This window comes from Gorilla gorilla, chromosome 10 (genome assembly GCF_029281585.2).
Source record: "Gorilla gorilla gorilla isolate KB3781 chromosome 10, NHGRI_mGorGor1-v2.1_pri, whole genome shotgun sequence".
NCBI classification, from domain to species: domain Eukaryota; kingdom Metazoa; phylum Chordata; class Mammalia; order Primates; family Hominidae; genus Gorilla; species Gorilla gorilla.
The window spans coordinates 136,238,075-136,254,988 of NC_073234.2; the positions used below are offsets into that span (position 1 = coordinate 136,238,075).

A 16,914-nucleotide genomic window follows, 5' to 3' on the forward strand; every position below is an offset into this window, starting at 1 on the left:
AATGGAGTTCTATAAACCCCACTGAGCTTTGTTTTTATCTTTAAGAAGGAAAAAAGGTATAAATTAGCATTAACAAAATAACACAATTAAAATGAGATTTGCTAGTTTAACATGAAGAATAAATTGGTAGGTTTACAGCTATTATTAGTAAATATTTACGGCATGTAAAATGACATCAATGTAAAAATCCCATCTCTGTATATGTTTACAACATCCACCCCCAATTTAAAAAGTATCAAAATATCTACCAAATCTGTGCCAATGGCAAAAGTCTCAATAATCAGACTTTTATCCAATTACATTTCAATCACTAATAGTATTTTACTGGTTTTGCTCAGTGATGAGGTAAAGCCTGCATCTCCTGAATTCCCCGTTTCCATTTTTCTAACTGCCTACTGATTTTCTCCATCTAGATGGCCTACAGGAGGTTCTTCAAAGTCAACAAGTCCACCACAAATACTCTCTCCATCTTAGCTGATCCTCTCAAGGAATGGTGTCACCATCCCCTCAGCTGCCAAAGCTAAAAATCTGCTGCATTCTTGACAGCCCTTTCTTTCTCTTACTTCCACATCCCGAACTACCCTATTTATCCTAGTCCCACTGCCAATTTGTTAGCTCCCTTCTATGGCTCGGCTATTGGAAATCTTGTTTTAAAGGCTGTCTCCATGAGTTCACCCTCCACATTACCCATTCTTATTTGTCAGGGATTTTCCTAAAACAAATCTTAGCAGGTTTTTTTTGTTGTTGTTGTTTAATTTCCATTCAGCAAAGTATTTAATACTGCTTACATGCCAGGCACTCTGCTAGCCACTGGGATATACAGTAATAAATAAGAATGCCTTGGTCTCTGCCTAAATGTCTTTTCTAAAGAAATGAACAATTTCACCCTAAAGAAATAAAAAAAGAACATAACTGAATGAATATAATCATGAAGAATGTTACAAAAGAGAGAAAGAGAAGTATAGGGTACTATGATAATGTATATTAGGTGGATGCAGTCTAAGAACAGGGGAGCTTTCCTTAGGGAGGAAGATGATTTAGAGAGACACAGGACACAATAAACAGGACCTGGTGATTGTTTATGGGAACCAGCAGAGGGAAGAACTGCGGTGATCCCTAGGTTTCTGCTTAGCTGGCTTTGTACCATTTGGCGAAAAAAAAAAAAAAGTAACATAGGAGGAACAGATTTTTTTTTTTTTTTTTTTGAGACAGAGTCTTGCTCTGTTACCCAGTCTGGAGTGCAGTGGCATGATCTTGTTTCACTGCAACCTCCGCCTCCTGGGTTCAAGCGATTCTCTTGCCTCAGTCTCTCGAGTAGCTGGGATTACAGGCATGTACCATGCCTGGCTAATTTTTGTATTTTTAGTAGAGATGGGGTTTTACCATGTTGGTCAGGCTGGTCTCGAACTCCTGACCTCAAGCAATCCACCCACCTTGGCCTCCCAAAGTGTTGGGATTACAGGCGTGAGCCACTGCGCCTGGCCAGAGGAACAGATTTTAAGCTAAGGTTTGAATGTACTGAGGAGACAAGTGGATATTGAAACCGTTCTGAGCTGAAGATGTATATATACTGAGAGCTCATCACCTTCCACATGGTAACTGAAGCCATAGGTGTGTGTGAATGCCTCACAGCAGTGAAAAGAGGACCTAGGATCAAGGCCTGGGAAATCTCCAAATTTAAAGATCAGGTAGAAGAAGGAACTGCAAAGAAAACCAAGATGAAAGAGAGACAGAGAAGGAAAACCCAGAATAGTAGGTTATTTCAGAAAGGCAGCAGAATTAAACGTGGCCTGAATTTAATCCCTTGCTCTACCACTTACTAGTAGCTAAGCCAGTTACTTAGCCTCTCTAAGCTTCAGCTTTTCATCTGTAAAATGGGGAATGACAACCTCAAACAGTTGTTAAAGGATTAAATGAGGAATTCATATAAAGAACATAACACATTAAATACTCAATTCACACTCACTGCATTAGGAGGGAGACATTGCCAACCATGAATGCTGCTGAGAGGTCAAGAAAGACAACTGGAGTGACCACTGAGTAAAGTGGTGAGGATGGAGTCAGATTGAAATTGGGTGAGAAGTTAAAGCTAAGGAAATGAAGACAGTATTTTGAAAAGTGCGGGGAAAAGAACGGCAGCTGGAGTGTAAATATAAGGATAAGGGAGGTATTAAAACATTTTTTTTTTTAAGGTGAGAGATGCTAAACCTTTTCTGATGCTGACTGGAAATTAACCTCGTGAGGAAAGACTGATGCATACAGAGGAGGACATTACATTTCCTTTAATGGTTGTAAAAAATAAGACATATAATAAACTTTCATGATACACTGCTGTGGTCTATAATGGCAGGCTTTTGGATCCTCAGCTTTTTTTTTTTTTTTTTTTTTTTTGAGACGGAGTTTCACTCTTGTTGTCCAGGCTGGAGTGCAATGGCACGATCTCGGCTCACTGCAACCTCCACCTCCTAGGTTCAAGCAATTTTCCTGCTTCAGCCTCCTGAGAAGCTGGGGTTACAGGCGCCCCCCACCACGCCCAGCTAATTTTTTGTATTTTTAGTAAGAGACGGGGTTTCATCATGTTGGCCAGGCTGGTCTCAAACTCGTGACCTCAAGTGATCCACCCGCCTCGGCCTCTCAAAGTGCTGGGATTACAGGCTAAGGATCCACTGCACCCGGCGTGATCCTTAATTATTACAGATACATCCTGAAGTATTTATGGGTATGTTAAAAAAAAAAAAAATGAACTGGGGAGTCCATTAGGCTGAGATGGCTCCAGTGTCTTGGGTTCCTAAGGAAGCCAACTGAAATCCAACTCAGAGTAACTCAACCCAACAGAAACTGCCAGTCAAACCTAACCAGGGGCTTTACCAGTCAGAAACTGCCAACTAATCTCTACTAGAGACTTTCTACTTTAACCAATCAAGTATTTTCTTTCTTTTGCTTCTGCAAAAGCTTTATAAAAGTTTTGCCCTCAGGCCCCCTCCAAGGAGCTGTGATCCACTTGTGATCTGGTGCTGCCTGATTCATGAGACACTGCTCAAAAAAACTCTCCAAAAGTTAAACATAAGTTTATCTTTTAACAGGTGAAATAATAAGATTTAAGATTTACTTTAAAATACTCTAAGAAAATAAAACATGGGAGGGATACACCAAAAAAAAGGCAAACTTTTTAAAATTATGAAGCTGGAATGATAGGTATATTGTATCCTTCTCTCTTCCCCCCACACCAGGCTTTGAGATGGTAAGACGATTTGAATACAATTAAAACTACTAGAGGCAGATGAATACAAGAATATATGTTTTGGATCATGAATTCTGTTTCACAGCACCTCACAGGGGTGCTACCTTTTCCTAAATTTCAGTCAGCCGGGGAGTGGAGAAAGGTAAGGTAGGAGACATGAGGGCCACTCGAGCCTCTCTCTTGGGTCCCATCCAGCAATGGTGCAGCTGTGGCTGTCCAGGGTCCTCTTTTGAACAACCAGATTATGTAGACAAGGCTCACATACCAAGAGATATCTGAGCTATTGTGTATCATGTATTAGGAAAATGAACTTCATCAATTTCTCTTTATTCTAAAATTATGTTTCTTGCTGTGTGACATAATCTTTGCACACATCTTCCAAAATTCTGAAAACAAGAAGGAACATTTTCTTAAAATTTAAAAAAATTATGACTAGGTTATATATTCATACAAAAATCAAAAGTATATTAAAAAGTATATACACAGAGGTCTTACTCCCATCTAGTCATCACCCAACCCCCACCCTCTCAGTCATTTTTAGATAACAACTTTTAAATAACCACATTTTTTAGTTTCTTATCTAGCCTTTTGGAGTAAACATACAATATAAGAACATTATTTCTCACCACTTCTTATGAAATAGGTAGAGTATTAAATATACTGCTCAGTATCTCCCTCTACCCCCCTTTTACAATATAGCCTAGAAATCTTTCTGTATGAGGATGTGGAGAACTTCCTTTTTAAAATTTTCTTTTAAACATCAGCATGGCAGTCCATTGTGTAGATGCCCCACAGTTTTTGTTTTGTTTTGTTTTAAGAACAAGTTCCTTACAGGTGGACACTGGGGTTGTTTCCAAAAACTCTGCTGTTAACAAGTAATTCTGTAATAATGGGCCTTGTAAATTATACCTGCATTGCACACACATGAAATGACCTATTTGTATAACATTCCTCAAAGTCAGATTGCTGGCTCAAAGGGGAAATGCACTTGCAATTTGATAGATGTTGCCAAAGTACCCTACAGAGAGGTTATACCATTTCACACTCTCATCCGTAATGAACTCAATGTTCCTACTTTCCAAAGTGAGTATTGTCTAACTTTTGAATTTTTACCCATCTGAGAGATGAAAACTGGTATCTCAGTATGGTTTTTATTTGCATTAAAATTGTAATTAAAATTTAAAAATTAAAGTGAGATTGAGCAGCTTTTCTTTTTTATGCTTAAAGGTCAGCAGGTATTTTTAAAAGGCAATTTAAAGTTTTCTCCAGACTCCAGAGCTATAAAAAAACAAGAGCGGCTTTCTTCTGAGGAACTTTTCTTCTGATGGTGTCTTACTTGGATGACTTTGTTTTTGTATCCTTTGTATTTTGAAGCATAGTCACTACCCTCAAGGCAGATTAAATATCTACACTTCCCAAATTCACTGCCTTAAAGTCTGATACTATTGTTTAATTATTTTGCTACATCTCTCAAATCAATGAAGACTCTCTAGAAACTCTTAACCTCAGACTTCTGGAAGTCTGGAATTTTTTTTTTTTTTTTTTTTTTTTTTTTTTTTTTTTGAGACAGAGTCTCGCTCTGTCGCCCAGTCTGGAGTGCAACGGTGCGATCTCGGCTCACTGCAACCTTCGCCTCCTGGGTTCAAGCAAAATTCTCCTGCCTCAGCCTCCCAAGTAGCTAGAATCATAGGAGTCCGCCACCATGCCCAGCTAATTTTTGGTATTTTTATTAGAGACAGGGTTTTGTCATGTTGCCCAGGCTGGTCTCAAACTCCTGACCTCAGGTGATCCACCCACCTCAGCCTCTCAAAATGCCAGGATTACATGCGTGAGCCACCACACCTGGCCTGGATTAAATTTTCAAAAACCAGGTCCTCCCTGACAGATCTTCTGCGGTGTGCTCCAGCCTCTGAGGAGCTGTAGCTACTGACTTTCTTCATAGTCTGTTTTTCTAGATGAAGGTTTGACCATGTGCAAAATATAAGAGTGTGACTAAGGTTGCCAGATCTCACCTCCATATCCTGGCAGTGAGCATGTCCCCCACTGCAGAACTAAATGCCTGATTTCAAAAAAACTGTTCAGATGTTTAATGGTTTCTTCTAACTTAACTTTTGTTTTAGCTTTCAGATAAACCTATACAAGAAAATCTGATTAAAGTTCACCCCTAATATTGTACATGGTATTTTATAATTTATACTAAGATCTTAAAAAGTTCCAACAATTTTGCAAACTTTACCAAATATCACATAACTAGAAGTTATAGCTTATTTTATGATGTTATTTGAAATTTCATATACTATTTTCAATTCAAACTATCATTATAAAAGTTTTTGTTGTTGTTGTTTCTTTTTGGAGACAGGGTTTCACCTGTTGCTTAAGCTGAAGTGCAGTGGCACGGTCTTGGCTCAGTGAAACCTCCAACTCCTGGACTCAAGCAATCCTCCCACCTCAGCCTCCCAAGCAGCCAGGACTGCAGGTGTGTGCCACCACAGCCAGCTAATTTTTGTATTTTTTGTAGAGACAGGGTTTCACAATGTTGCCCAGGGCTGGAGAACTGTGAATCTCTGTGATTATTAGTGTTTTTTAAGATCAAGAGCCAGATGCACTTCTGATCTTAGGTGGCCTAATTCCAGGGTCTCTCAAATTGACTTCAATATCTGCCCAAAACTGGATGACAAACTGAAGTTTCTATCTGTAATTATACAGGAATTAGCTATGTAATCCTCCCTGGGCAATCCTTTATATCTTTCTATTATCTATAAAATCCTCTTTGGGCCCAGATAAACTTGAAGGCCGAATTAATTTTTATTTTTCAAGGGTCTAGGTTTTGGCTGAGTGTGGTGGCTCATGCCTGTAATTCTGACACTCTAGGAGTCCGAGGTGGGAGGACTGCTTGAGCCCAGAAGTTCAAGACCAGCCTGGGCAACAAATGAGATGTGACTCTATGAAAAATTAAAAAAAAAAAAAAATCAGCCAGGCATGGTGGGGCGCCCCTGTAGTTCCAGCTACTTGGGAGGCTGAGGTAGGAGGATCCTTTGAGCCCACAAGTTTCAGGTTGCAATGAGCCATGATCGTGCCACTGCACTTCAGCCTGAGTGACAGAGCGAGACCCTGTCTCAAAAACATTTAAAAAGTCTGTATTTTTATATTGTTTTGCTTTCAAAAACAGAAATATTACCAGAAATACTCTTTCCATCTTTCATGTTGCCCATCATTGACATAGCCAAAGAGGCACTGCCACAGATGACCCTGTTTCCAGGTGACTAAAATTGGTATTTTCCTCTTTTAATCACCCAATATTTACAGATTTAAAAATGGCTTAATATAAAATCTTACATTATACCAGTAGACATATATGAAGGTAAGCCATCATCTTACCCTGGGTAGCAACTCTGGTTCGTTTATTCAACCCATGGGAAATTCTTCCCTAGGGTCTTTTTAAAAAATGTGGCCAGCCTTAAGGCTAACTTACAAACTCTTCATTTTCCCTCTGCTAGACTGCTTTATCCCATATTTGTTTATGCCCTTGGTCTCCTGAAGTAGGCTCACTTTTCACCTACTCTACAAGCTCATAAAAATGAGCACAGAGCGGTTTCAAAAATGTCTAAAGGTTTTCACTGCTGGTAACGACAGGGAGGAAAAGGGCCCCTCCTGTATCATCCTCTATTCTGTTCTTTGTCCACACAAAGAAAGCAAGCCTTCATCAGCATTTCAGAAATAGACACAGATTTTACTACAGGAGCTGGGGTTTGGGGATCTGGGGTAAGACTATGATAAATGGAGTAGACAGGGAAGAAACGGTATTCCAAGGAAAAAGGGTGGGTAAGTCTGGCCAATAATAGGAAATCAAAGTCCAGCAATCTTATTTCACAGTCTCTCCCTATCCTACATTTCAGACTCTACCAAAGCATCAACAGAAATGTGTCATTCTTCAGGCCCTCCTACTGAGGTGTCTGTTCCCAGAGGCTCTGGGCAGACATGAAAGACAGGAACTATTCTATTCTGAGATAAAGGAATTCTTACTGAAACACAGAAAGAAACTAAATACATGCATTTGAGACACGCCAAAATCAGGTTAGCCAAATGTATTGAAAACAGTCTTGAAGACTTTGTCAACTGATTTATCAGCATAGGCCAGCTGTTGAGTTGAAATATTTTATATATTCATTATGAAGACCACTAATTCTTTAACTACATTCCTGCAAGCCTTTACCTTAATAGACAAAGAGTTACCAGAAATGTCTCTCATATACAAGACTAAACTCTAAACCCTAAGATTTTTAGAACCATGCTGGATTTTAGTAACTGCTCTACAGTCAAACATCTATTTCGAGCTACTTTACCAGCAAGTGCTTATAACACATATCCTGCTAAAAATCATGCCAAACTGAGACACAGAGAGTACTGTTCTATAACGTGTTCTATGTGTCAGCCTTCCAGCTATACAATGAAAGCATTCTTGTCCACCCCAAAACCAAGCAACTACTATTCTAACACTGCACAGACATTGCCTTAGACAAGCACTTCTCTAACTTTGTGGTTGCAGAACAATTTACACTCTTAAAATTGAGGACTCCCAAAGAGCTTTAGTACATGTGGGTTAGTGATATTTACCATATTAAATTAAAACTGAGAAAAAGTTAAAATATTATTTATACATAATAAAACCATTACATGTTAACATAAATAACATTTTTAAAGGGCAAATATCTATTTTCCAAAACAAAACAGAACAAAAAAATTAAGCGAGACAAGGGACATTCTTTACATGTTTGCAAACCTCTTTAATATCTAGCTTAAATGGAAGATAGCTGGATTCTCATATCGGCTTCTGCATTCCATCTACTGCCATATGTTGTTTGAACTGAACTCTATGGGGAAAAAAATCCAGCTTTACACAGACGGATAGTTGGAAAAGAAGGAGTACTTCATAGCCTTTTTAGATAACTATCAATATTCTTCTTTGATGCTACACTAAAATTCAACAAGTGGTAATTTCTTAAAGGTTTACTGCAATGTGGAATTTGAAACTATCTCAATGGATTTTTTTGAATTTTACTATATTACGTTAAAATCCACTGGACTATCCTGAACTTTGTGTGAACCTTTTACCCATGGATGATTTTGTAACATCATGCATTGGTAATTTGGAAGATACTGATTTGCTGAGTTATGCCGCTGTTCCAGATGTTGTCTCTTTTCATTATACAATATCTGAAAAATCATACTGTTAGTACCTACCATTCTTGGGGCTTATGGTAGCAAATACAAATTTTCAAAAATTCTATTTTCACTTGAAAGCTCAAATTTTATCATTGATAAAAACACTTTTTTTCCCTTTAAGTGACAGGCTCACTTGATTCGTTTTTGAGAAACTATCTGCCAAATATGCCCAACAGTCATTCTTTCAAGTAAAAATGGTATTCCAATTTTAAACAAATCTAGTTCAGTTAGCATCTCAAATGACTGCACAAGTGGTTTCCTCAAGATAACCAATGGTACTTTGGAATACAGCAGAGGTGCTTTGTGGAAATTTTCCATTTTATCATTAAAAATTTCCATTTTATCACTTAGTGTACTCAAGGGTTAAAACTTAACAAAAGAAACTTTTACTGCTTCGTCAAGAACATTCTAAGTGTAAATAGCATTTCAGAAGATAAGCTGTGTGCCTGGTGATGGAGAACACCATGATTACCAGGACCGCCTGGTGCCACTGCCTTGATTCAGGTGAGGGCGCACCAGAGGTTTTACCCACCATTGCTTTGCCACCATGAGAAAAAAGGTGCGAAAATGAAAAAGACAAGTAATGTTAGTAGTACTATGAAAACCGTATGACCCTATGGACCCCATGACAGGGTCTCAGGAATCTCCCATGGTCCATCAGCCACATTTCGGGAATTGCTGCCTTCTACCTTTACCCATAAGCTCTGGCTATACAAACTGCTAACACCTTCTCACATGCAATTCTTACAGATCACAAAACACCAAAAGTTGTTAGAATTTTTTTGCTATCCAAAATTTCAAATTTAAAAATTATATGCAAAAAAACTTGTATTCCATGCTTACAGAAATGTTCATTTTTCCCTTTATGGAAATATGTTGAAATAGGACTTAATTTGTATCTTTATCCTTTTTTTTTTTTGTTTTTTTTTGTGAGACAAGAGTCTCGCTCTGTCGCCCAGGCTGGAGTGCAATGGCACGACCTTGGCTCACTGCAAGCTCCGCCTCCCAGGTTCACGCCATTCTCCTGCCTCAGCCTCCTGAGTAGCTGGGACTACAGGCGCCTGCCACCACGTCCAGCTAATTTTTTCTATTTTTTAGTAGAGATGGGGTTTCACCGTGTTAGCCAGGATGGTCTCGATCTCCTGACCTTGTGATCTGCCCACCTCGGCCTCCCAAAGTGCTGGGATTACAGGCGTGAGCCACTGCGTCCGGCCTATCTAAAAATATTAGTCTAACATTATAATGTTGGAGATCATTGTTTTCCACATTTCCCCATATTTTAAAGGAAAAAACCAAATATGTATTGCAAGCTTAATAACAGAATAGGTATGTTATGAAATAAAAATTTAATACATTAAATTTAACCATTTACGTGCAAGGTACAAGTAGTAAATAAAATAGTTACTTAAGGCTGGGCACAGTGGCTCACGCCTGTAATCCCAACACTCTGGGAGGCTGAGGCAGGAGGATTGCTTGAGCCTAGCAGTTCAAGACCAACCTGAAAAACATATGGAGACCCCATCTCCACAAAAATATCAAAATATTATCCCTGCATTATCACAAAATATTTCATGGAAAGACATATATGAAATATACTATATGTTAATATTTTATATTTTACCAAGACTAGTACAATGAAAAAATGATTACTTCCATCAGAGATACAAAATCTGCTGACTGAGCAAATTCATATGAAAGAAAGGTATTAGTCTTCAAGGCAGTAAAGATGATCTGGAGTAATTTTGTTTTCAAATACATTTTATTGCCTAGGATAGATAAGAAAGGATTTATTGCCGGGAGTTGGGGGGAGGGACTGAAACAGAAAGAAGACCCCACATTAAAGGCTTCGATGGCAATATGCTTCAACTTTTTCCTATGAATTATCCTCTAAGACAGGTCCTCACATCATAGTTTCCAAAGCATGCGCTTTTGATCGTGACTTGCGCACACAACCAGCAACACACTGTGGTTCCTGTGTTCAACACTGCAGCCGGAAACAGCCCTGGGCTGGCTGCAACAAACATAAGGCAAGGGAAAGAAATTAGGCAACTGTTTTCCTCGGACAAAGCCAATAGGTACAAGCTGGATAAAGCAGTTTTGCATTTTTATTTGGCCAAGGGACTCATTTACAGAAAAAAAATTATAATGCAGCTTTGGAAGGTATCTTTCTATCATGATCCAAGACTGCTTTAGAACTTGTACAAAATAAATCTCCTTAAAAACTTGCAAAAATCTATGTTAACATGCTGGTCGAAATTATTATTTCATAAGAAAAATGCTACTGGATATCTAAATACCCTCTCAGGATATCTGCTCATAAAACTTAATAAAGCCTAGGTATTTGCCCCAAATAACTGAAAGCAGGGACTCAAACATACTTGTCCACCAATTTTCACAATGGCTTGGCCGTGAATAATGGGTTGGGTTGGGTGGAAGTAACCCAAGTGTCTATTGGTGAATGAATGGATAAATAAATTGTGGTACAGCCATCCAATCAAATATTATTCATCCTTAAAAAAGAAGAAAATTCTGATACATGCTACAACATAAACCAACTTCAAAAACATGATGCTATGTGAAATAAACCAGAAAAAAAAAGACAAATATTGTTATGACTCAACTTATATGACAGACCTAGATTAGGCAAATTCATAGAAAGAGAAAGCAGAATAGCGAATACCAGGACTGGAGAGAAAGGGAATGGGGAGTTTTTGTTTGATGCATACAGAGTTTCTGTTTGGGATGATGAAAAAGGTCTGGAAATGTATAGTGGTGACTGTTGCACAAAACATAAGTGAATGTACTTAATGCCACTGAACTGTACACTTAGAAAAAGTTCAATGGTAAATTTCAAATTGTATGTTATGTATATTTTACAATAACAACTTTTATAAAACTTAAGGAAAATTTTAAAAACTGCTCTTAACCTCTAAAAGAACTGGTTTTTACTGTATCAGTTTCATTAAAAGATTATTCCCTGCCATTTAATGCTGATAACAGTTTTAGAAATGATTCTAGAAATGAAATCTTAAAAGCATCCCTACAATTCCAAAATCTAACTTCATGAAGAAAATTTCCAGTGACTTTTAAAAATGAGTGCTACAGATTGACATTTAGTTATTTCCTGGGGGCTAACCTCTCCTAGTGACAAATTCTGTGGAGAAGCAAACAGGAGCCTAAGAGTTTAAATCACAGTTCATCCCTTACTTCTATCAGGACAAACTAGGGTTTCTGTCTGGGATGATGAAAAAATTGAAGAAGGAAAGTCTCTTGAGCCCCAGAGCAAGGAGGGATTAGACAGACTGAATTTCAGTAGCAAATCTCCAATGACCCTGGGGGCACACTTCTACCTGCATATACCACGGTCACCTCAAATTCAACACATCTAAAAATCAAACCAAATCTCTCCATCATCTTGCAGTATCTAATGTCTGTTACAAGCTCCAACTAGAATAAATGCCTCTGGTCACTGTTCTGTCCTACCTTATGTATCACCACATGCATGAGGACTCTGCTAGGTACTGGCACTCCATGATAAAGACTCAGCCCCTACCACCCACCAAGAATTGCCTAACAGGGAGACAAAAAGAAGTAAACAGGTTACCAAATTAAACAGACAGGTGCAGGAACTCAGCATGGGGGCCTATGTGACAGTGGGACCTGCTGGGAGTTCACAAAGTAGTCAAGCAGTTCAGTCGGGCTAGAGAGGAGAGAGCAAGAGTGAGTGATTATGCGTGCAAGAGACAGAAAGCAAGAGCTGGAGCATATTCCCACAAAGGTGTCTGTGAGAGATGGAGAGTATGTGTGTGGGGGGGGGGGGGGGGGCGGCGGCGGTGGCAGGGAGGACAGAGAACAAAAGGAAGAAAGGCCAGTTCACATAGGGCTACCAAAGCTAGGGATCTGGCTGTATTTGCCATCTTCACTGGTATCTCCTTGTCACACTGTGCCTTCTATCCCCAGCACTCCATGGAATTTGCTCTCCCCAAGATCATCAACAATCTTGTTGTTACTTAATCTAGTAACACTTCAGTCAATATCTTACTTGATATCCCCGCTCCCCTTGCAGGATCTGACAACAGTAGCCACTTCCTTTTCTTGAAACAATTTTATCCCAGCTCCCACGACATCCTACTGGATTTCTTCCCTGCTCTCTGGCTCCGTACTTTCTCCTTCTCCTCTGCCCATCAGGGCTCTGTCATCAGTTCTCTTTACTTCTTACTCCACATCTCATCTCTGGGTGATACTGTCTACTCTCATGCCTTTGGTTATCATCTACATAGGCTGATGATTCCCTTTTCCAAGTTGTAACAGCAATCTTTTACTGAGTCATGTGCCCAGCACTGTCCTAAGTGCTTCCCATTATGATCCCCATTTTGTACAGATGAAAAAACAGAAACATAGTGGGGTGAATTAACCTATTTGTTTTACTATAGTCATTGTGTTTTATATAATTCACTCTATCACAAAGACTTTTTTTTTTTTTTTAAGACGGAGTCTCACTCTGTCGCCCAGGCTGGAGTGCAGTGGCGCAATCTCAGCTCACTGCAAGCTCCGCCTCCCGGGTTCACACCATTCTCCTGCCTCAGCCTCCCGAGTAGCTGGGACTACAGGCGCCCGCCACCAAGCGCGGCTAATTTTTTCTATTTTTAGTAGAGATGGGGTTTCACGGTGTTAGCCAGGATGGTCTCGATCTCCTGACCTCGTGATCTGCCCGCCTCAGCCTCCCAAAGTGCTAGGATTACAGGCGTGAGCCACCGCACCCAGCCCACAAAGAAATTTAAAAGAATGGCAAGAAGAATTGTTAGGAAGAAGCAAGCTGAAGACCTACGTATCACATAAAACCACTTTTATTAAAAATGGGACTATTTCACATTTCTGTATTATTTGAGTTTTTAAAATAACACTAAAATTTATTTTTAATGGAACACAGGATTCTGGTGTAAACGTTAGCAAAAAAGACAAAAAAGTGTTAGTGATGTCTGATTTGGCTATATTTTTCACTTATACTAAATACTAAAAGCTTGTGTTCTTCAGTCGGATATAGAATTTAACAAGTAATACTACAGAGTAAGTTCTATAGTAGAATTTAATTTTCAAAGAGCCCAATTTAAATACAATGGTTTTCTTAAACTTTTATTTTTTCTGAGACAAGGTCTCACTCTGTCACCCAGGCTGGAGTGTAGTGGCATGATCACGGCTCACTGCAGCCTTGACCTCCTTGGGCTCAGGTGATCCTCCCACGTCAGCCTCCTAAGTAGCTGGGGAGACAGGCGCATGCTACCACATCAGGCTAATTTTTTTTTGTTTGCAATTTTTGTAGAGATGGGGTTTTGCCATATTACCCAGGCTGGTCTTGAACTCCTAGGCTCAAGTGATCCTTCAGCATTGGCCTCCCAACTTGCTGGGATTACAAGCGTGAAGCTGCCTGGCCTTCTTAAACTTTTGACATTGTTTTTCACACAGAAAACAGTAACAAACTTCCATGCCCTATTCACTAAAAGACAATTTAGAAACACTTCAGTAGCTACTGTAACAAAATATTTCTAGAAAGCTTAACTGCAGATGGAATGGAACAAATGTTAAAGGGTAAACATGCCCCCCACCCCCAGTCCCTTTCTCATAGTGTGCCCTTCCTTATATGACACTACCTTAAGTCTACTGGATAGTCATTATATTTATAACACAAATGGAATCTTAATTACTAACACCTTAAACTCATTTTAAAAAAAAAGGACAGATCCAAACTTACATAACGTCAGTTTGATCCAGAACAATGTTCACAAATTTTAATTCATTAAATCAAAAATAATAAAGTTTTACTAAATTAATAATTGAAAAACTATATAATCCAGCCAATTATTTAGTTTGAAAAAACAAGCCTGACACACTAAAAAGGAAATTATGGCAAAAGCAGCCCCAATTCAGTTAACTGAATTTGTTATCAAACAGACCTGATGTATTCAGAGAAAAATTTTTCTGTGAATTAGGAAACACTAAAGAACATCTGTTTATTGAGCACCTGAAAGGATTTTGGCTTGGTAGAGAGAAAAGAGAGTGGAGGCGAGAAAACAAATCCCAAAAGAATAAAGGTCATGATCTTAACTCTCTAGTAACAGGGCACATGTACACAGGAATATCAACAGGAGCAAATATCGCTTGTCTTACGGAAGAATGGAATTCCAGAGAGACTCACTGCAAGATCAGCTTCTGTTTACAGAGGGGTTAAATTATGGTGTACTTGAAGTCAAGGTTTGTTAGCAGGATTTTAGCTGCTGGAGTTTTAACGTCACCTGAAAACATTGCTTTTATTCAACTAGTAGAGTAAAAATCATAAGAGTGTATAATATTTTTGGAAAATCAGTCAGGCAGAAATATTCAGTGTAGATAAATTGGGCAGAAGAGACTAGAATCAAGGAGACCAAGTAAGATTCTTATGATAATCTAAGCACGAGGTGATCAAGTCTAGGTTAGTAAGAAGTGGAAAGAGGAGGTGCTATAGTCACAAACTATATTTTGAAAGAAGAACTAATGGGACCTCTCTTTGTCCAGGGTGTCTATCTCTGGTGACACACTCACTGGTCAAGAGAATGAAAGCAGGGCAAGAGTTAGGACGGGCGCAGTGGCTCACGCCTGTAATCCCAGCACTTTGGGAGGCTGAGACAGGAGGATTACCTGAGGTTGGGAGTTCGAGACCAGCCTGACCAACATGGAGAAACCCTGTCTCTACTAAAAATACAAAATTAGCCAGGCATGGTGGCACATGTCTGTAATCCCCGCTACTCAGGAGGCTGAGGAAGGAGAATCGCTTTAACCTGGGAGGCAGAGGTGGCGGTGAGCTGAGATCGCACCATTGCACTCCAGCCTGGGCAACAAGATTGAAACTGTCTCAAAAAAAAAAAAAAAAGAAAGAAAGCAGGGCAAGAGTCAAAATTTCCATGGGTTATGACAAACTCAAACCTAGACCTACCTGCCTTGCCCTCTAACAGTGCTGGATACCTGACTGGGCACCAAAATCCCAATTTAGGCACTCATGTATGTAGCAGAGACAGTTAGAGGTCACAACTTAAGGCAGAACCCTTGACACGGATCACCTCCACCTGGCCTAAAGCTTACCTAACAGCAAGCCCAAACAGCACCACCAAACAGTGCCAGGGGAAACCTGTTCAGTGTTACACAGCCTAGTAAGTGATAAGAGTCTCTGCAAAATCGCTCCATAAAGCAGACACTCAGCTGTCTCTGGCCTTAGCAATAACAAGAATATTTAATACCCTCGTTTTTCAGAAGTATATACAAAGGATCAATGACTAAGGTCTTTGATCTTTAGCTTCTCTAAAAAGATTCACGTTAAATAATGTCTTGGAGTTTTCACCTAAGTTTATACCTGGAGTCCTGCTGTCCAGGACTCCAGGAGGGGAGAAAACACCAATACAATCTACTGTTTGAAACTAAAATAACAATGAGATGCCCTGGGTGATTTTATTTATGAATTTTCTAATTAATCCTGACAAAATTGAGACATTCATAAAATGAGTGTCAAAATTTAAAAGTCATATACTGGAAGAGGTTATTTTTATTTGGTAGCTGTAAAGGGTGCTGGACTCTGTTCTCCAGTTGGTGATTTCTACCAACCCTAAGAATGTTTTCAGAGGAAACTTGACTTAGCAGGAGTCAAATTCTTGGTTAGAGTTTAAATCACAGTATTTTGAAAGTGTGGGTTTTAAAGATTTTTCCAAACTATGTTTTCCTCTATATAGGGGGGCCACAAACAGCCAAACAAAAGTTATCTGAACTTCTTTATATAATAAACATGAGAAATACCCTTAACAGGGAAGTAGTTCTTTAAAAACTATCCAAGAAGCCAGACAAAACTTATTTGAAAGGCCTATGAGACCAAGAAATATAACTGCTGCTATAATAACAGGAACAATAATAATAATATAATAAAATAATAAAATAATAATATAATAATAATAACAATAATAATAATACTTTGGGGGCTCTTACTGAGTTGCTAGACATCGTACAAGCTGTTTACATTTTCCTCATTTCATCTTTTCAACATCTCCCTGAGGAACATACTTCCACTATCAGCTCTAGAGATGAGGATACTGAAGCAGAGAGATGAACTAATTTGTCCAAGGTCAAACAGCTGCACAGCTTCAAGGAAGAACCAGCATTCCCATCCAGGCAGCCTGGTTCTAGATCCAGAGGTCATGCTTTAAACCATTTTACAACACTCTCTAGCTCAACCTGGCTTGTGCCCCCCAGCCTCAGCTGGGATCATTAAGTTGTATCATGAATCAAAACGCACCCTCCAAGAGCTAATGGTAAACACCACACGTGGACCATTTTCCAGACTGGCCCATAAAAACAGGTCTCAAATAATTTTTTTTTTTTTGAGACAAGTCTCACTCTGTTGCCCAGGCTGGAGTGCAGTGGTGCCATCTTGG

At 39.1% G+C, this 16,914-nt stretch overlaps 1 protein-coding gene across 6 annotated transcripts in view; it reads right to left on the reverse strand.

Annotated features, from left to right (window-relative positions):
* Positions 1 to 16,914, reverse strand: part of SPPL3 (signal peptide peptidase like 3) — a 137,815-nt gene that overhangs the window by 47,762 nt on the left and 73,139 nt on the right. The window lies entirely within an intron of this gene.